At 45.1% G+C, this 19,248-nt stretch overlaps 14 non-coding genes across 14 annotated transcripts; all 14 read left to right on the forward strand.

The window, feature by feature from the left end:
• Positions 1-975: 975 nt before the first annotated feature.
• LOC141196618 (U2 spliceosomal RNA) lies at positions 976-1,166 on the forward strand. The gene has a single exon (XR_012269018.1). It is a non-coding gene; the product is annotated as a U2 spliceosomal RNA (small nuclear RNA).
• A 1,115-nt stretch (positions 1,167-2,281) lies between these two features.
• LOC141194541 (U2 spliceosomal RNA) lies at positions 2,282-2,472 on the forward strand. Its single transcript, XR_012267165.1, has one exon. It is a non-coding gene; the product is annotated as a U2 spliceosomal RNA (small nuclear RNA).
• A 1,115-nt stretch (positions 2,473-3,587) lies between these two features.
• On the forward strand, positions 3,588-3,778 carry LOC141196619 (U2 spliceosomal RNA). The gene has a single exon (XR_012269019.1). It is a non-coding gene; the product is annotated as a U2 spliceosomal RNA (small nuclear RNA).
• A 1,115-nt stretch (positions 3,779-4,893) lies between these two features.
• LOC141196620 (U2 spliceosomal RNA) lies at positions 4,894-5,084 on the forward strand. Its single transcript, XR_012269020.1, has one exon. It is a non-coding gene; the product is annotated as a U2 spliceosomal RNA (small nuclear RNA).
• A 1,115-nt stretch (positions 5,085-6,199) lies between these two features.
• LOC141196181 (U2 spliceosomal RNA) lies at positions 6,200-6,390 on the forward strand. Its single transcript, XR_012268747.1, has one exon. It is a non-coding gene; the product is annotated as a U2 spliceosomal RNA (small nuclear RNA).
• Positions 6,391-7,505: 1,115 nt separating this feature from the next.
• On the forward strand, positions 7,506-7,696 carry LOC141196174 (U2 spliceosomal RNA). Its single transcript, XR_012268739.1, has one exon. It is a non-coding gene; the product is annotated as a U2 spliceosomal RNA (small nuclear RNA).
• Positions 7,697-8,811: 1,115 nt separating this feature from the next.
• LOC141196622 (U2 spliceosomal RNA) lies at positions 8,812-9,002 on the forward strand. Its single transcript, XR_012269022.1, has one exon. It is a non-coding gene; the product is annotated as a U2 spliceosomal RNA (small nuclear RNA).
• A 1,115-nt stretch (positions 9,003-10,117) lies between these two features.
• On the forward strand, positions 10,118-10,308 carry LOC141196623 (U2 spliceosomal RNA). The gene has a single exon (XR_012269023.1). It is a non-coding gene; the product is annotated as a U2 spliceosomal RNA (small nuclear RNA).
• A 1,115-nt stretch (positions 10,309-11,423) lies between these two features.
• On the forward strand, positions 11,424-11,614 carry LOC141196624 (U2 spliceosomal RNA). The gene has a single exon (XR_012269024.1). It is a non-coding gene; the product is annotated as a U2 spliceosomal RNA (small nuclear RNA).
• A 1,115-nt stretch (positions 11,615-12,729) lies between these two features.
• Positions 12,730-12,920, forward strand: LOC141196625 (U2 spliceosomal RNA). Its single transcript, XR_012269025.1, has one exon. It is a non-coding gene; the product is annotated as a U2 spliceosomal RNA (small nuclear RNA).
• A 1,115-nt stretch (positions 12,921-14,035) lies between these two features.
• LOC141196626 (U2 spliceosomal RNA) lies at positions 14,036-14,226 on the forward strand. The gene has a single exon (XR_012269026.1). It is a non-coding gene; the product is annotated as a U2 spliceosomal RNA (small nuclear RNA).
• Positions 14,227-15,341: 1,115 nt separating this feature from the next.
• LOC141196627 (U2 spliceosomal RNA) lies at positions 15,342-15,532 on the forward strand. The gene has a single exon (XR_012269027.1). It is a non-coding gene; the product is annotated as a U2 spliceosomal RNA (small nuclear RNA).
• Positions 15,533-16,647: 1,115 nt separating this feature from the next.
• On the forward strand, positions 16,648-16,838 carry LOC141196628 (U2 spliceosomal RNA). The gene has a single exon (XR_012269028.1). It is a non-coding gene; the product is annotated as a U2 spliceosomal RNA (small nuclear RNA).
• A 1,115-nt stretch (positions 16,839-17,953) lies between these two features.
• Positions 17,954-18,144, forward strand: LOC141195712 (U2 spliceosomal RNA). The gene has a single exon (XR_012268290.1). It is a non-coding gene; the product is annotated as a U2 spliceosomal RNA (small nuclear RNA).
• The last annotated feature ends 1,104 nt before the right edge of the window (positions 18,145-19,248 follow it).

Below are 19,248 nucleotides of genomic sequence, written 5' to 3' on the forward strand. Positions count from 1 at the left end.
GCCAGATTACAAGCTCATTTTGGTTCAACTTCAGCAACTGTGCATTGCATTGCCATGTAATGTGATGCAATGCTATCTTTCTAGCTCTCCCTTTTTACTTCCTTTTGGATAAACAGACATATTAGGCAAGCATTTTGGAGCTTTCACCTAAATAACTACAGGTGGTGAGATAAGCTGCACAATATAATTGACCTTTCAGTATATTGTTGCACACACACCATCTATTTAGCAAATGCCCTTGTTATCAACAGCAGCCTTTTAAACTCACCTGAGCTAACAGGTATGTGCGCTGGTTACTCTGCTGCGCTTAAAATTTCTTTTTTGGTTTGCTACAATGCCTTTTCTGAAACGTTGTCTCCTTCTGCTGGAACACTGACTTCTTTCATTTAATGCCTGCAGACTATAAAAGAGAACCCAACCCAAAAAGTTTGGTTGATTAGTCTGTGGCATTCTGTTAAACTGTTGCTTATGGCGGTCTCTGTGAGCTTCTCAGCGACATTCAGCCAGCCAGGTATCCTGCCTGCAGTAGATGGAATGTGGCAATGGAACGCTGGCTGCGCGTGTCATAATAGGCTCTGAGCCTTTATATACCTGTGCACAGCAGCAGCCACCTTCAGTCTGCTGCTGGACAGCCAGCAGCAGCAGCAGCAGGAGAGGTATGTAATCAGGAGCCCTCCTGCTAAGGGTAGACAGCTGCTCGTTCCACCCCACCCCCCGCCTTAATTGGTTCTCCTCCCTTCCAACGGTGTTGAGGCGGGTGGGAACAGCAGGGGGTGAAGGTGCTGTGTTTAAAGAGGTGGAGTTATGCAGATCTAAAACGCGTGGATTGCAGCAGCAGCAAGCCGAAAAGTGCAGGCATGTAAGGGATCTAGAGGTTGACAACATGTCTTCTTAACGGGAGTCCAGGAGCTCATCTCCACAAATGGACTTTTCAGGATCCTTGGGTGGCTCCATAGTTTGAAACCAATTCTGGTTATCGCTTCTCGGCCTTTTGGCTAAGATCAAGTGTAGTATCTGTTCTTATCAGTTTAATATCTGATACGTCCCCTATCTGGGGACCATATATTAAATGGATTTTTAGAACAGGGAGATGGAAAAAGAGCTTGCTCTGTCCACTCCACGCATTGACCTGGTATTGCAGTATCTCCAGGACCGGTGCACCCCTTCTTTAATGCAGTTTCTAAAATCAGAAAGAATTGAATTCAATGTTTTTTGTTCATTTTGCTTGTTTGTCGGATTTGGGGATGGACTCTTTGGCTTTGCTTTTCTTCTCCTCATTGGATTTTTCATGTTCAAAGTTGCAGAAGCCAGATTACAAGCTCATTTTGGTTCAACTTCAGCAACTGTGCATTGCATTGCCATGTAATGTGATGCAATGCTATCTTTCTAGCTCTCCCTTTTTACTTCCTTTTGGATAAACAGACATATTAGGCAAGCATTTTGGAGCTTTCACCTAAATAACTACAGGTGGTGAGATAAGCTGCACAATATAATTGACCTTTCAGTATATTGTTGCACACACACCATCTATTTAGCAAATGCCCTTGTTATCAACAGCAGCCTTTTAAGCTCACCTGAGCTAACAGGTATGTGCGCTGGTTACTCTGCTGCGCTTAAAATTTCTTTTTTGGTTTGCTACAATGCCTTTTCTGAAACGTTGTCTCCTTCTGCTGGAACACTGACTTCTTTCATTTAATGCCTGCAGACTATAAAAGAGAACCCAACCCAAAAAGTTTGGTTGATTAGTCTGTGGCATTCTGTTAAACTGTTGCTTATGGCGGTCTCTGTGAGCTTCTCAGAGACATTCAGCCAGCCAGGTATCCTGCCTGCAGTAGATGGAATGTGGCAATGGAACGCTGGCTGCGCGTGTCATAATAGGCTCTGAGCCTTTATATACCTGTGCACAGCAGCAGCCACCTTCAGTCTGCTGCTGGACAGCCAGCAGCAGCAGCAGCAGGAGAGGTATGTAATCAGGAGCCCTCCTGCTAAGGGTAGACAGCTGCTCGTTCCACCCCACCCCCCGCCTTAATTGGTTCTCCTCCCTTCCAACGGTGTTGAGGCGGGTGGGAACAGCAGGGGGTGAAGGTGCTGTGTTTAAAGAGGTGGAGTTATGCAGATCTAAAACGCGTGGATTGCAGCAGCAGCAAGCCGAAAAGTGCAGGCATGTAAGGGATCTAGAGGTTGACAACATGTCTTCTTAACGGGAGTCCAGGAGCTCATCTCCACAAATGGACTTTTCAGGATCCTTGGGTGGCTCCGTAGTTTGAAACCAATTCTGGTTATCGCTTCTCGGCCTTTTGGCTAAGATCAAGTGTAGTATCTGTTCTTATCAGTTTAATATCTGATACGTCCCCTATCTGGGGACCATATATTAAATGGATTTTTAGAACAGGGAGATGGAAAAAGAGCTTGCTCTGTCCACTCCACGCATTGACCTGGTATTGCAGTATCTCCAGGACCAGTGCACCCCTTCTTTAATGCAGTTTCTAAAATCAGAAAGAATTGAATTCAATGTTTTTTGTTCATTTTGCTTGTTTGTCGGATTTGGGGATGGACTCTTTGGCTTTGCTTTTCTTCTCCTCATTGGATTTTTCATGTTCAAAGTTGCAGAAGCCAGATTACAAGCTCATTTTGGTTCAACTTCAGCAACTGTGCATTGCATTGCCATGTAATGTGATGCAATGCTATCTTTCTAGCTCTCCCTTTTTACTTCCTTTTGGATAAACAGACATATTAGGCAAGCATTTTGGAGCTTTCACCTAAATAACTACAGGTGGTGAGATAAGCTGCACAATATAATTGACCTTTCAGTATATTGTTGCACACACACCATCTATTTAGCAAATGCCCTTGTTATCAACAGCAGCCTTTTAAACTCACCTGAGCTAACAGGTATGTGCGCTGGTTACTCTGCTGCGCTTAAAATTTCTTTTTTGGTTTGCTACAATGCCTTTTCTGAAACGTTGTCTCCTTCTGCTGGAACACTGACTTCTTTCATTTAATGCCTGCAGACTATAAAAGAGAACCCAACCCAAAAAGTTTGGTTGATTAGTCTGTGGCATTCTGTTAAACTGTTGCTTATGGCGGTCTCTGTGAGCTTCTCAGCGACATTCAGCCAGCCAGGTATCCTGCCTGCAGTAGATGGAATGTGGCAATGGAACGCTGGCTGCGCGTGTCATAATAGGCTCTGAGCCTTTATATACCTGTGCACAGCAGCAGCCACCTTCAGTCTGCTGCTGGACAGCCAGCAGCAGCAGCAGCAGGAGAGGTATGTAATCAGGAGCCCTCCTGCTAAGGGTAGACAGCTGCTCGTTCCACCCCACCCCCCGCCTTAATTGGTTCTCCTCCCTTCCAACGGTGTTGAGGCGGGTGGGAACAGCAGGGGGTTAAGGTGCTGTGTTTAAAGAGGTGGAGTTATGCAGATCTAAAACGCGTGGATTGCAGCAGCAGCAAGCCGAAAAGTGCAGGCATGTAAGGGATCTAGAGGTTGACAACATGTCTTCTTAACGGGAGTCCAGGAGCTCATCTCCACAAATGGACTTTTCAGGATCCTTGGGTGGCTCCGTAGTTTGAAACCAATTCTGGTTATCGCTTCTCGGCCTTTTGGCTAAGATCAAGTGTAGTATCTGTTCTTATCAGTTTAATATCTGATACGTCCCCTATCTGGGGACCATATATTAAATGGATTTTTAGAACAGGGAGATGGAAAAAGAGCTTGCTCTGTCCACTCCACGCATTGACCTGGTATTGCAGTATCTCCAGGACCGGTGCACCCCTTCTTTAATGCAGTTTCTAAAATCAGAAAGAATTGAATTCAATGTTTTTTGTTCATTTTGCTTGTTTGTCGGATTTGGGGATGGACTCTTTGGCTTTGCTTTTCTTCTCCTCATTGGATTTTTCATGTTCAAAGTTGCAGAAGCCAGATTACAAGCTCATTTTGGTTCAACTTCAGTAACTGTGCATTGCATTGCCATGTAATGTGATGCAATGCTATCTTTCTAGCTCTCCCTTTTTACTTCCTTTTGGATAAACAGACATATTAGGCAAGCATTTTGGAGCTTTCACCTAAATAACTACAGGTGGTGAGATAAGCTGCACAATATAATTGACCTTTCAGTATATTGTTGCACACACACCATCTATTTAGCAAATGCCCTTGTTATCAACAGCAGCCTTTTAAACTCACCTGAGCTAACAGGTATGTGCGCTGGTTACTCTGCTGCGCTTAAAATTTCTTTTTTGGTTTGCTACAATGCCTTTTCTGAAACGTTGTCTCCTTCTGCTGGAACACTGACTTCTTTCATTTAATGCCTGCAGACTATAAAAGAGAACCCAACCCAAAAAGTTTGGTTGATTAGTCTGTGGCATTCTGTTAAACTGTTGCTTATGGCGGTCTCTGTGAGCTTCTCAGCGACATTCAGCCAGCCAGGTACCCTGCCTGCAGTAGATGGAATGTGGCAATGGAACGCTGGCTGCGCGTGTCATAATAGGCTCTGAGCCTTTATATACCTGTGCACAGCAGCAGCCACCTTCAGTCTGCTGCTGGACAGCCAGCAGCAGCAGCAGCAGGAGAGGTATGTAATCAGGAGCCCTCCTGCTAAGGGTAGACAGCTGCTCGTTCCACCCCACCCCCCGCCTTAATTGGTTCTCCTCCCTTCCAACGGTGTTGAGGCGGGTGGGAACAGCAGGGGGTGAAGGTGCTGTGTTTAAAGAGGTGGAGTTATGCAGATCTAAAACGCGTGGATTGCAGCAGCAGCAAGCCGAAAAGTGCAGGCATGTAAGGGATCTAGAGGTTGACAACATGTCTTCTTAACGGGAGTCCAGGAGCTCATCTCCACAAATGGACTTTTCAGGATCCTTGGGTGGCTCCGTAGTTTGAAACCAATTCTGGTTATCGCTTCTCGGCCTTTTGGCTAAGATCAAGTGTAGTATCTGTTCTTATCAGTTTAATATCTGATACGTCCCCTATCTGGGGACCATATATTAAATGGATTTTTAGAACAGGGAGATGGAAAAAGAGCTTGCTCTGTCCACTCCACGCATTGACCTGGTATTGCAGTATCTCCAGGACCGGTGCACCCCTTCTTTAATGCAGTTTCTAAAATCAGAAAGAATTGAATTCAATGTTTTTTGTTCATTTTGCTTGTTTGTCGGATTTGGGGATGGACTCTTTGGCTTTGCTTTTCTTCTCCTCATTGGATTTTTCATGTTCAAAGTTGCAGAAGCCAGATTACAAGCTCATTTTGGTTCAACTTCAGCAACTGTGCATTGCATTGCCATGTAATGTGATGCAATGCTATCTTTCTAGCTCTCCCTTTTTACTTCCTTTTGGATAAACAGACATATTAGGCAAGCATTTTGGAGCTTTCACCTAAATAACTACAGGTGGTGAGATAAGCTGCACAATATAATTGACCTTTCAGTATATTGTTGCACACACACCATCTATTTAGCAAATGCCCTTGTTATCAACAGCAGCCTTTTAAACTCACCTGAGCTAACAGGTATGTGCGCTGGTTACTCTGCTGCGCTTAAAATTTATTTTTTGGTTTGCTACAATGCCTTTTCTGAAACGTTGTCTCCTTCTGCTGGAACACTGACTTCTTTCATTTAATGCCTGCAGACTATAAAAGAGAACCCAACCCAAAAAGTTTGGTTGATTAGTCTGTGGCATTCTGTTAAACTGTTGCTTATGGCGGTCTCTGTGAGCTTCTCAGCGACATTCAGCCAGCCAGGTATCCTGCCTGCAGTAGATGGAATGTGGCAATGGAACGCTGGCTGCGCGTGTCATAATAGGCTCTGAGCCTTTATATACCTGTGCACAGCAGCAGCCACCTTCAGTCTGCTGCTGGACAGCCAGCAGCAGCAGCAGCAGGAGAGGTATGTAATCAGGAGCCCTCCTGCTAAGGGTAGACAGCTGCTCGTTCCACCCCACCCCCCGCCTTAATTGGTTCTCCTCCCTTCCAACGGTGTTGAGGCGGGTGGGAACAGCAGGGGGTGAAGGTGCTGTGTTTAAAGAGGTGGAGTTATGCAGATCTAAAACGCGTGGATTGCAGCAGCAGCAAGCCGAAAAGTGCAGGCATGTTAGGGATCTAGAGGTTGACAACATGTCTTCTTAACGGGAGTCCAGGAGCTCATCTCCACAAATGGACTTTTCAGGATCCTTGGGTGGCTCCGTAGTTTGAAACCAATTCTGGTTATCGCTTCTCGGACTTTTGGCTAAGATCAAGTGTAGTATCTGTTCTTATCAGTTTAATATCTGATACGTCCCCTATCTGGGGACCATATATTAAATGGATTTTTAGAAAAGGGAGATGGAAAAAGAGCTTGCTCTGTCCACTCCACGCATTGACCTGGTATTGCAGTATCTCCAGGACCGGTGCACCCCTTCTTTAATGCAGTTTCTAAAATCAGAAAGAATTGAATTCAATGTTTTTTGTTCATTTTGCTTGTTTGTCGGATTTGGGGATGGACTCTTTGGCTTTGCTTTTCTTCTCCTCATTGGATTTTTCATGTTCAAAGTTGCAGAAGCCAGATTACAAGCTCATTTTGGTTCAACTTCAGCAACTGTGCATTGCATTGCCATGTAATGTGATGCAATGCTATCTTTCTAGCTCTCCCTTTTTACTTCCTTTTGGATAAACAGACATATTAGGCAAGCATTTTGGAGCTTTCACCTAAATAACTACAGGTGGTGAGATAAGCTGCACAATATAATTGACCTTTCAGTATATTGTTGCACACACACCATCTATTTAGCAAATGCCCTTGTTATCAACAGCAGCCTTTTAAACTCACCTGAGCTAACAGGTATGTGCGCTGGTTACTCTGCTGCGCTTAAAATTTCTTTTTTGGTTTGCTACAATGCCTTTTCTGAAACGTTGTCTCCTTCTGCTGGAACACTGACTTCTTTCATTTAATGCCTGCAGACTATAAAAGAGAACCCAACCCAAAAAGTTTGGTTGATTAGTCTGTGGCATTCTGTTAAACTGTTGCTTATGGCGGTCTCTGTGAGCTTCTCAGCGACATTCAGCCAGCCAGGTATCCTGCCTGCAGTAGATGGAATGTGGCAATGGAACGCTGGCTGCGCGTGTCATAATAGGCTCTGAGCCTTTATATACCTGTGCACAGCAGCAGCCACCTTCAGTCTGCTGCTGGACAGCCAGCAGCAGCAGCAGCAGGAGAGGTATGTAATCAGGAGCCCTCCTGCTAAGGGTAGACAGCTGCTCGTTCCACCCCACCCCCCGCCTTAATTGGTTCTCCTCCCTTCCAACGGTGTTGAGGCGGGTGGGAACAGCAGGGGGTGAAGGTGCTGTGTTTAAAGAGGTGGAGTTATGCAGATCTAAAACGCGTGGATTGCAGCAGCAGCAAGCCGAAAAGTGCAGGCATGTAAGGGATCTAGAGGTTGACAACATGTCTTCTTAACGGGAGTCCAGGAGCTCATCTCCACAAATGGACTTTTCAGGATCCTTGGGTGGCTCCGTAGTTTGAAACCAATTCTGGTTATCGCTTCTCGGCCTTTTGGATAAGATCAAGTGTAGTATCTGTTCTTATCAGTTTAATATCTGATACGTCCCCTATCTGGGGACCATATATTAAATGGATTTTTAGAACAGGGAGATGGAAAAAGAGCTTGCTCTGTCCACTCCACGCATTGACCTGGTATTGCAGTATCTCCAGGACCGGTGCACCCCTTCTTTAATGCAGTTTCTAAAATCAGAAAGAATTGAATTCAATGTTTTTTGTTCATTTTGCTTGTTTGTCGGATTTGGGGATGGACTCTTTGGCTTTGCTTTTCTTCTCCTCATTGGATTTTTCATGTTCAAAGTTGCAGAAGCCAGATTACAAGCTCATTTTGGTTCAACTTCAGCAACTGTGCATTGCATTGCCATGTAATGTGATGCAATGCTATCTTTCTAGCTCTCCCTTTTTACTTCCTTTTGGATAAACAGACATATTAGGCAAGCATTTTGGAGCTTTCACCTAAATAACTACAGGTGGTGAGATAAGCTGCACAATATAATTGACCTTTCAGTATATTGTTGCACACACACCATCTATTTAGCAAATGCCCTTGTTATCAACAGCAGCCTTTTAAACTCACCTGAGCTAACAGGTATGTGCGCTGGTTACTCTGCTGCGCTTAAAATTTCTTTTTTGGTTTGCTACAATGCCTTTTCTGAAACGTTGTCTCCTTCTGCTGGAACACTGACTTCTTTCATTTAATGCCTGCAGACTATAAAAGAGAACCCAACCCAAAAAGTTTGGTTGATTAGTCTGTGGCATTCTGTTAAACTGTTGCTTATGGCGGTCTCTGTGAGCTTCTCAGCGACATTCAGCCAGCCAGGTATCCTGCCTGCAGTAGATGGAATGTGGCAATGGAACGCTGGCTGCGCGTGTCATAATAGGCTCTGAGCCTTTATATACCTGTGCACAGCAGCAGCCACCTTCAGTCTGCTGCTGGACAGCCAGCAGCAGCAGCAGCAGGAGAGGTATGTAATCAGGAGCCCTCCTGCTAAGGGTAGACAGCTGCTCGTTCCACCCCACCCCCCGCCTTAATTGGTTCTCCTCCCTTCCAACGGTGTTGAGGCGGGTGGGAACAGCAGGGGGTGAAGGTGCTGTGTTTAAAGAGGTGGAGTTATGCAGATCTAAAACGCGTGGATTGCAGCAGCAGCAAGCCGAAAAGTGCAGGCATGTAAGGGATCTAGAGGTTGACAACATGTCTTCTTAACGGGAGTCCAGGAGCTCATCTCCACAAATGGACTTTTCAGGATCCTTGGGTGGCTCCGTAGTTTGAAACCAATTCTGGTTATCGCTTCTCGGCCTTTTGGCTAAGATCAAGTGTAGTATCTGTTCTTATCAGTTTAATATCTGATACGTCCCCTATCTGGGGACCATATATTAAATGGATTTTTAGAACAGGGAGATGGAAAAAGAGCTTGCTCTGTCCACTCCACGCATTGACCTGGTATTGCAGTATCTCCAGGACCGGTGCACCCCTTCTTTAATGCAGTTTCTAAAATCAGAAAGAATTGAATTCAATGTTTTTTGTTCATTTTGCTTGTTTGTCGGATTTGGGGATGGACTCTTTGGCTTTGCTTTTCTTCTCCTCATTGGATTTTTCATGTTCAAAGTTGCAGAAGCCAGATTACAAGCTCATTTTGGTTCAACTTCAGCAACTGTGCATTGCATTGCCATGTAATGTGATGCAATGCTATCTTTCTAGCTCTCCCTTTTTACTTCCTTTTGGATAAACAGACATATTAGGCAAGCATTTTGGAGCTTTCACCTAAATAACTACAGGTGGTGAGATAAGCTGCACAATATAATTGACCTTTCAGTATATTGTTGCACACACACCATCTATTTAGCAAATGCCCTTGTTATCAACAGCAGCCTTTTAAACTCACCTGAGCTAACAGGTATGTGCGCTGGTTACTCTGCTGCGCTTAAAATTTCTTTTTTGGTTTGCTACAATGCCTTTTCTGAAACGTTGTCTCCTTCTGCTGGAACACTGACTTCTTTCATTTAATGCCTGCAGACTATAAAAGAGAACCCAACCCAAAAAGTTTGGTTGATTAGTCTGTGGCATTCTGTTAAACTGTTGCTTATGGCGGTCTCTGTGAGCTTCTCAGCGACATTCAGCCAGCCAGGTACCCTGCCTGCAGTAGATGGAATGTGGCAATGGAACGCTGGCTGCGCGTGTCATAATAGGCTCTGAGCCTTTATATACCTGTGCACAGCAGCAGCCACCTTCAGTCTGCTGCTGGACAGCCAGCAGCAGCAGCAGCAGGAGAGGTATGTAATCAGGAGCCCTCCTGCTAAGGGTAGACAGCTGCTCGTTCCACCCCACCCCCCGCCTTAATTGGTTCTCCTCCCTTCCAACGGTGTTGAGGCGGGTGGGAACAGCAGGGGGTGAAGGTGCTGTGTTTAAAGAGGTGGAGTTATGCAGATCTAAAACGCGTGGATTGCAGCAGCAGCAAGCCGAAAAGTGCAGGCATGTAAGGGATCTAGAGGTTGACAACATGTCTTCTTAACGGGAGTCCAGGAGCTCATCTCCACAAATGGACTTTTCAGGATCCTTGGGTGGCTCCGTAGTTTGAAACCAATTCTGGTTATCGCTTCTCGGCCTTTTGGCTAAGATCAAGTGTAGTATCTGTTCTTATCAGTTTAATATCTGATACGTCCCCTATCTGGGGACCATATATTAAATGGATTTTTAGAACAGGGAGATGGAAAAAGAGCTTGCTCTGTCCACTCCACGCATTGACCTGGTATTGCAGTATCTCCAGGACCGGTGCACCCCTTCTTTAATGCAGTTTCTAAAATCAGAAAGAATTGAATTCAATGTTTTTTGTTCATTTTGCTTGTTTGTCGGATTTTGGGATGGACTCTTTGGCTTTGCTTTTCTTCTCCTCATTGGATTTTTCATGTTCAAAGTTGCAGAAGCCAGATTACAAGCTCATTTTGGTTCAACTTCAGCAACTGTGCATTGCATTGCCATGTAATGTGATGCAATGCTATCTTTCTAGCTCTCCCTTTTTACTTCCTTTTGGATAAACAGACATATTAGGCAAGCATTTTGGAGCTTTCACCTAAATAACTACAGGTGGTGAGATAAGCTGCACAATATAATTGACCTTTCAGTATATTGTTGCACACACACCATCTATTTAGCAAATGCCCTTGTTATCAACAGCAGCCTTTTAAACTCACCTGAGCTAACAGGTATGTGCGCTGGTTACTCTGCTGCGCTTAAAATTTCTTTTTTGGTTTGCTACAATGCCTTTTCTGAAACGTTGTCTCCTTCTGCTGGAACACTGACTTCTTTCATTTAATGCCTGCAGACTATAAAAGAGAACCCAACCCAAAAAGTTTGGTTGATTAGTCTGTGGCATTCTGTTAAACTGTTGCTTATGGCGGTCTCTGTGAGCTTCTCAGCGACATTCAGCCAGCCAGGTATCCTGCCTGCAGTAGATGGAATGTGGCAATGGAACGCTGGCTGCGCGTGTCATAATAGGCTCTGAGCCTTTATATACCTGTGCACAGCAGCAGCCACCTTCAGTCTGCTGCTGGACAGCCAGCAGCAGCAGCAGCAGGAGAGGTATGTAATCAGGAGCCCTCCTGCTAAGGGTAGACAGCTGCTCGTTCCACCCCACCCCCCGCCTTAATTGGTTCTCCTCCCTTCCAACGGTGTTGAGGCGGGTGGGAACAGCAGGGGGTGAAGGTGCTGTGTTTAAAGAGGTGGAGTTATGCAGATCTAAAACGCGTGGATTGCAGCAGCAGCAAGCCGAAAAGTGCAGGCATGTACGGGATCTAGAGGTTGACAACATGTCTTCTTAACGGGAGTCCAGGAGCTCATCTCCACAAATGGACTTTTCAGGATCCTTGGGTGGCTCCGTAGTTTGAAACCAATTCTGGTTATCGCTTCTCGGCCTTTTGGCTAAGATCAAGTGTAGTATCTGTTCTTATCAGTTTAATATCTGATACGTCCCCTATCTGGGGACCATATATTAAATGGATTTTTAGAACAGGGAGATGGAAAAAGAGCTTGCTCTGTCCACTCCACGCATTGACCTGGTATTGCAGTATCTCCAGGACCGGTGCACCCCTTCTTTAATGCAGTTTCTAAAATCAGAAAGAATTGAATTCAATGTTTTTTGTTCATTTTGCTTGTTTGTCGGATTTTGGGATGGACTCTTTGGCTTTGCTTTTCTTCTCCTCATTGGATTTTTCATGTTCAAAGTTGCAGAAGCCAGATTACAAGCTCATTTTGGTTCAACTTCAGCAACTGTGCATTGCATTGCCATGTAATGTGATGCAATGCTATCTTTCTAGCTCTCCCTTTTTACTTCCTTTTGGATAAACAGACATATTAGGCAAGCATTTTGGAGCTTTCACCTAAATAACTACAGGTGGTGAGATAAGCTGCACAATATAATTGACCTTTCAGTATATTGTTGCACACACACCATCTATTTAGCAAATGCCCTTGTTATCAACAGCAGCCTTTTAAACTCACCTGAGCTAACAGGTATGTGCGCTGGTTACTCTGCTGCGCTTAAAATTTCTTTTTTGGTTTGCTACAATGCCTTTTCTGAAACGTTGTCTCCTTCTGCTGGAACACTGACTTCTTTCATTTAATGCCTGCAGACTATAAAAGAGAACCCAACCCAAAAAGTTTGGTTGATTAGTCTGTGGCATTCTGTTAAACTGTTGCTTATGGCGGTCTCTGTGAGCTTCTCAGCGACATTCAGCCAGCCAGGTATCCTGCCTGCAGTAGATGGAATGTGGCAATGGAACGCTGGCTGCGCGTGTCATAATAGGCTCTGAGCCTTTATATACCTGTGCACAGCAGCAGCCACCTTCAGTCTGCTGCTGGACAGCCAGCAGCAGCAGCAGCAGGAGAGGTATGTAATCAGGAGCCCTCCTGCTAAGGGTAGACAGCTGCTCGTTCCACCCCACCCCCCGCCTTAATTGGTTCTCCTCCCTTCCAACGGTGTTGAGGCGGGTGGGAACAGCAGGGGGTGAAGGTGCTGTGTTTAAAGAGGTGGAGTTATGCAGATCTAAAACGCGTGGATTGCAGCAGCAGCAAGCCGAAAAGTGCAGGCATGTAAGGGATCTAGAGGTTGACAACATGTCTTCTTAACGGGAGTCCAGGAGCTCATCTCCACAAATGGACTTTTCAGGATCCTTGGGTGGCTCCGTAGTTTGAAACCAATTCTGGTTATCGCTTCTCGGCCTTTTGGCTAAGATCAAGTGTAGTATCTGTTCTTATCAGTTTAATATCTGATACGTCCCCTATCTGGGGACCATATATTAAATGGATTTTTAGAACAGGGAGATGGAAAAAGAGCTTGCTCTGTCCACTCCACGCATTGACCTGGTATTGCAGTATCTCCAGGACCGGTGCACCCCTTCTTTAATGCAGTTTCTAAAATCAGAAAGAATTGAATTCAATGTTTTTTGTTCATTTTGCTTGTTTGTCGGATTTGGGGATGGACTCTTTGGCTTTGCTTTTCTTCTCCTCATTGGATTTTTCATGTTCAAAGTTGCAGAAGCCAGATTACAAGCTCATTTTGGTTCAACTTCAGCAACTGTGCATTGCATTGCCATGTAATGTGATGCAATGCTATCTTTCTAGCTCTCCCTTTTTACTTCCTTTTGGATAAACAGACATATTAGGCAAGCATTTTGGAGCTTTCACCTAAATAACTACAGGTGGTGAGATAAGCTGCACAATATAATTGACCTTTCAGTATATTGTTGCACACACACCATCTATTTAGCAAATGCCCTTGTTATCAACAGCAGCCTTTTAAACTCACCTGAGCTAACAGGTATGTGCGCTGGTTACTCTGCTGCGCTTAAAATTTCTTTTTTGGTTTGCTACAATGCCTTTTCTGAAACGTTGTCTCCTTCTGCTGGAACACTGACTTCTTTCATTTAATGCCTGCAGACTATAAAAGAGAACCCAACCCAAAAAGTTTGGTTGATTAGTCTGTGGCATTCTGTTAAACTGTTGCTTATGGCGGTCTCTGTGAGCTTCTCAGCGACATTCAGCCAGCCAGGTATCCTGCCTGCAGTAGATGGAATGTGGCAATGGAACGCTGGCTGCGCGTGTCATAATAGGCTCTGAGCCTTTATATACCTGTGCACAGCAGCAGCCACCTTCAGTCTGCTGCTGGACAGCCAGCAGCAGCAGCAGCAGGAGAGGTATGTAATCAGGAGCCCTCCTGCTAAGGGTAGACAGCTGCTCGTTCCACCCCACCCCCCGCCTTAATTGGTTCTCCTCCCTTCCAACGGTGTTGAGGCGGGTGGGAACAGCAGGGGGTGAAGGTGCTGTGTTTAAAGAGGTGGAGTTATGCAGATCTAAAACGCGTGGATTGCAGCAGCAGCAAGCCGAAAAGTGCAGGCATGTACGGGATCTAGAGGTTGACAACATGTCTTCTTAACGGGAGTCCAGGAGCTCATCTCCACAAATGGACTTTTCAGGATCCTTGGGTGGCTCCGTAGTTTGAAACCAATTCTGGTTATCGCTTCTCGGCCTTTTGGCTAAGATCAAGTGTAGTATCTGTTCTTATCAGTTTAATATCTGATACGTCCCCTATCTGGGGACCATATATTAAATGGATTTTTAGAACAGGGAGATGGAAAAAGAGCTTGCTCTGTCCACTCCACGCATTGACCTGGTATTGCAGTATCTCCAGGACCGGTGCACCCCTTCTTTAATGCAGTTTCTAAAATCAGAAAGAATTGAATTCAATGTTTTTTGTTCATTTTGCTTGTTTGTCGGATTTTGGGATGGACTCTTTGGCTTTGCTTTTCTTCTCCTCATTGGATTTTTCATGTTCAAAGTTGCAGAAGCCAGATTACAAGCTCATTTTGGTTCAACTTCAGCAACTGTGCATTGCATTGCCATGTAATGTGATGCAATGCTATCTTTCTAGCTCTCCCTTTTTACTTCCTTTTGGATAAACAGACATATTAGGCAAGCATTTTGGAGCTTTCACCTAAATAACTACAGGTGGTGAGATAAGCTGCACAATATAATTGACCTTTCAGTATATTGTTGCACACACACCATCTATTTAGCAAATGCCCTTGTTATCAACAGCAGCCTTTTAAACTCACCTGAGCTAACAGGTATGTGCGCTGGTTACTCTGCTGCGCTTAAAATTTCTTTTTTGGTTTGCTACAATGCCTTTTCTGAAACGTTGTCTCCTTCTGCTGGAACACTGACTTCTTTCATTTAATGCCTGCAGACTATAAAAGAGAACCCAACCCAAAAAGTTTGGTTGATTAGTCTGTGGCATTCTGTTAAACTGTTGCTTATGGCGGTCTCTGTGAGCTTCTCAGCGACATTCAGCCAGCCAGGTATCCTGCCTGCAGTAGATGGAATGTGGCAATGGAACGCTGGCTGCGCGTGTCATAATAGGCTCTGAGCCTTTATATACCTGTGCACAGCAGCAGCCACCTTCAGTCTGCTGCTGGACAGCCAGCAGCAGCAGCAGCAGGAGAGGTATGTAATCAGGAGCCCTCCTGCTAAGGGTAGACAGCTGCTCGTTCCACCCCACCCCCCGCCTTAATTGGTTCTCCTCCCTTCCAACGGTGTTGAGGCGGGTGGGAACAGCAGGGGGTGAAGGTGCTGTGTTTAAAGAGGTGGAGTTATGCAGATCTAAAACGCGTGGATTGCAGCAGCAGCAAGCCGAAAAGTGCAGGCATGTAAGGGATCTAGAGGTTGACAACATGTCTTCTTAACGGGAGTCCAGGAGCTCATCTCCACAAATGGACTTTTCAGGATCCTTGGGTGGCTCCGTAGTTTGAAACCAATTCTGGTTATCGCTTCTCGGCCTTTTGGCTAAGATCAAGTGTAGTATCTGTTCTTATCAGTTTAATATCTGATACGTCCCCTATCTGGGGACCATATATTAAATGGATTTTTAGAACAGGGAGATGGAAAAAGAGCTTGCTCTGTCCACTCCACGCATTGACCTGGTATTGCAGTATCTCCAGGACCGGTGCACCCCTTCTTTAATGCAGTTTCTAAAATCAGAAAGAATTGAATTCAATGTTTTTTGTTCATTTTGCTTGTTTGTCGGATTTGGGGATGGACTCTTTGGCTTTGCTTTTCTTCTCCTCATTGGATTTTTCATGTTCAAAGTTGCAGAAGCCAGATTACAAGCTCATTTTGGTTCAACTTCAGCAACTGTGCATTGCATTGCCATGTAATGTGATGCAATGCTATCTTTCTAGCTCTCCCTTTTTACTTCCTTTTGGATAAACAGACATATTAGGCAAGCATTTTGGAGCTTTCACCTAAATAACTACAGGTGGTGAGATAAGCTGCACAATATAATTGACCTTTCAGTATATTGTTGCACACACACCATCTATTTAGCAAATGCCCTTGTTATCAACAGCAGCCTTTTAAACTCACCTGAGCTAACAGGTATGTGCGCTGGTTACTCTGCTGCGCTTAAAATTTCTTTTTTGGTTTGCTACAATGCCTTTTCTGAAACGTTGTCTCCTTCTGCTGGAACACTGACTTCTTTCATTTAATGCCTGCAGACTATAAAAGAGAACCCAACCCAAAAAGTTTGGTTGATTAGTCTGTGGCATTCTGTTAAACTGTTGCTTATGGCGGTCTCTGTGAGCTTCTCAGCGACATTCAGCCAGCCAGGTATCCTGCCTGCAGTAGATGGAATGTGGCAATGGAACGCTGGCTGCGCGTGTCATAATAGGCTCTGAGCCTTTATATACCTGTGCACAGCAGCAGCCACCTTCAGTCTGCTGCTGGACAGCCAGCAGCAGCAGCAGCAGGAGAGGTATGTAATCAGGAGCCCTCCTGCTAAGGGTAGACAGCTGCTCGTTCCACCCCACCCCCCGCCTTAATTGGTTCTCCTCCCTTCCAACGGTGTTGAGGCGGGTGGGAACAGCAGGGGGTGAAGGTGCTGTGTTTAAAGAGGTGGAGTTATGCAGATCTAAAACGCGTGGATTGCAGCAGCAGCAAGCCGAAAAGTGCAGGCATGTAAGGGATCTAGAGGTTGACAACATGTCTTCTTAACGGGAGTCCAGGAGCTCATCTCCACAAATGGACTTTTCAGGATCCTTGGGTGGCTCCGTAGTTTGAAACCAATTCTGGTTATCGCTTCTCGGCCTTTTGGCTAAGATCAAGTGTAGTATCTGTTCTTATCAGTTTAATATCTGATACGTCCCCTATCTGGGGACCATATATTAAATGGATTTTTAGAACAGGGAGATGGAAAAAGAGCTTGCTCTGTCCACTCCACGCATTGACCTGGTATTGCAGTATCTCCAGGACCGGTGCACCCCTTCTTTAATGCAGTTTCTAAAATCAGAAAGAATTGAATTCAATGTTTTTTGTTCATTTTGCTTGTTTGTCGGATTTGGGGATGGACTCTTTGGCTTTGCTTTTCTTCTCCTCATTGGATTTTTCATGTTCAAAGTTGCAGAAGCCAGATTACAAGCTCATTTTGGTTCAACTTCAGCAACTGTGCATTGCATTGCCATGTAATGTGATGCAATGCTATCTTTCTAGCTCTCCCTTTTTACTTCCTTTTGGATAAACAGACATATTAGGCAAGCATTTTGGAGCTTTCACCTAAATAACTACAGGTGGTGAGATAAGCTGCACAATATAATTGACCTTTCAGTATATTGTTGCACACACACCATCTATTTAGCAAATGCCCTTGTTATCAACAGCAGCCTTTTAAACTCACCTGAGCTAACAGGTATGTGCGCTGGTTACTCTGCTGCGCTTAAAATTTCTTTTTTGGTTTGCTACAATGCCTTTTCTGAAACGTTGTCTCCTTCTGCTGGAACACTGACTTCTTTCATTTAATGCCTGCAGACTATAAAAGAGAACCCAACCCAAAAAGTTTGGTTGATTAGTCTGTGGTATTCTGTTAAACTGTTGCTTATGGCGGTCTCTGTGAGCTTCTCAGCGACATTCAGCCAGCCAGGTATCCTGCCTGCAGTAGATGGAATGTGGCAATGGAACGCTGGCTGCGCGTGTCATAATAGGCTCTGAGCCTTTATATACCTGTGCACAGCAGCAGCCACCTTCAGTCTGCTGCTGGACAGCCAGCAGCAGCAGCAGCAGGAGAGGTATGTAATCAGGAGCCCTCCTGCTAAGGGTAGACAGCTGCTCGTTCCACCCCACCCCCCGCCTTAATTGGTTCTCCTCCCTTCCAACGGTGTTGAGGCGGGTGGGAACAGCAGGGGGTGAAGGTGCTGTGTTTAAAGAGGTGGAGTTATGCAGATCTAAAACGCGTGGATTGCAGCAGCAGCAAGCCGAAAAGTGCAGGCATGTAAGGGATCTAGAGGTTGACAACATGTCTTCTTAACGGGAGTCCAGGAGCTCATCTCCACAAATGGACTTTTCAGGATCCTTGGGTGGCTCCGTAGTTTGAAACCAATTCTGGTTATCGCTTCTCGGCCTTTTGGCTAAGATCAAGTGTAGTATCTGTTCTTATCAGTTTAATATCTGATACGTCCCCTATCTGGGGACCATATATTAAATGGATTTTTAGAACAGGGAGATGGAAAAAGAGCTTGCTCTGTCCACTCCACGCATTGACCTGGTATTGCAGTATCTCCAGGACCGGTGCACCCATTCTTTAATGCAGTTTCTAAAATCAGAAAGAATTGAATTCAATGTTTTTTGTTCATTTTGCTTGTTTGTCGGATTTGGGGATGGACTCTTTGGCTTTGCTTTTCTTCTCCTCATTGGATTTTTCATGTTCAAAGTTGCAGAAGCCAGATTACAAGCTCATTTTGGTTCAACTTCAGCAACTGTGCATTGCATTGCCATGTAATGTGATGCAATGCTATCTTTCTAGCTCTCCCTTTTTACTTCCTTTTGGATAAACAGACATATTAGGCAAGCATTTTGGAGCTTTCACCTAAATAACTACAGGTGGTGAGATAAGCTGCACAATATAATTGACCTTTCAGTATATTGTTGCAAACACACCATCTATTTAGCAAATGCCCTTGTTATCAACAGCAGCCTTTTAAACTCACCTGAGCTAACAGGTATGTGCGCTGGTTACTCTGCTGCGCTTAAAATTTCTTTTTTGGTTTGCTACAATGCCTTTTCTGAAACGTTGTCTCCTTCTGCTGGAACACTGACTTCTTTCATTTAATGCCTGCAGACTATAAAAGAGAACCCAACCCAAAAAGTTTGGTTGATTAGTCTGTGGCATTCTGTTAAACTGTTGCTTATGGCGGTCTCTGTGAGCTTCTCAGCGACATTCAGCCAGCCAGGTATCCTGCCTGCAGTAGATGGAATGTGGCAATGGAACGCTGGCTGCGCGTGTCATAATAGGCTCTGAGCCTTTATATACCTGTGCACAGCAGCAGCCACCTTCAGTCTGCTGCTGGACAGCCAGCAGCAGCAGCAGCAGGAGAGGTATGTAATCAGGAGCCCTCCTGCTAAGGGTAGACAGCTGCTCGTTCCACCCCACCCCCCGCCTTAATTGGTTCTCCTCCCTTCCAACGGTGTTGAGGCGGGTGGGAACAGCAGGGGGTGAAGGTGCTGTGTTTAAAGAGGTGGAGTTATGCAGATCTAAAACGCGTGGATTGCAGCAGCAGCAAGCCGAAAAGTGCAGGCATGTAAGGGATCTAGAGGTTGTCAACATGTCTTCTTAACGGGAGTCCAGGAGCTCATCTCCACAAATGGACTTTTCAGGATCCTTGGGTGGCTCCGTAGTTTGAAAC

The sequence above is a fragment of the Phyllobates terribilis genome, unplaced genomic scaffold, assembly GCF_046119375.1.
Source record: "Phyllobates terribilis strain yellow unplaced genomic scaffold, ASM4611937v1 Scaffold_74__1_contigs__length_7073193, whole genome shotgun sequence".
NCBI lineage: Eukaryota > Metazoa > Chordata > Amphibia > Anura > Dendrobatidae > Phyllobates > Phyllobates terribilis.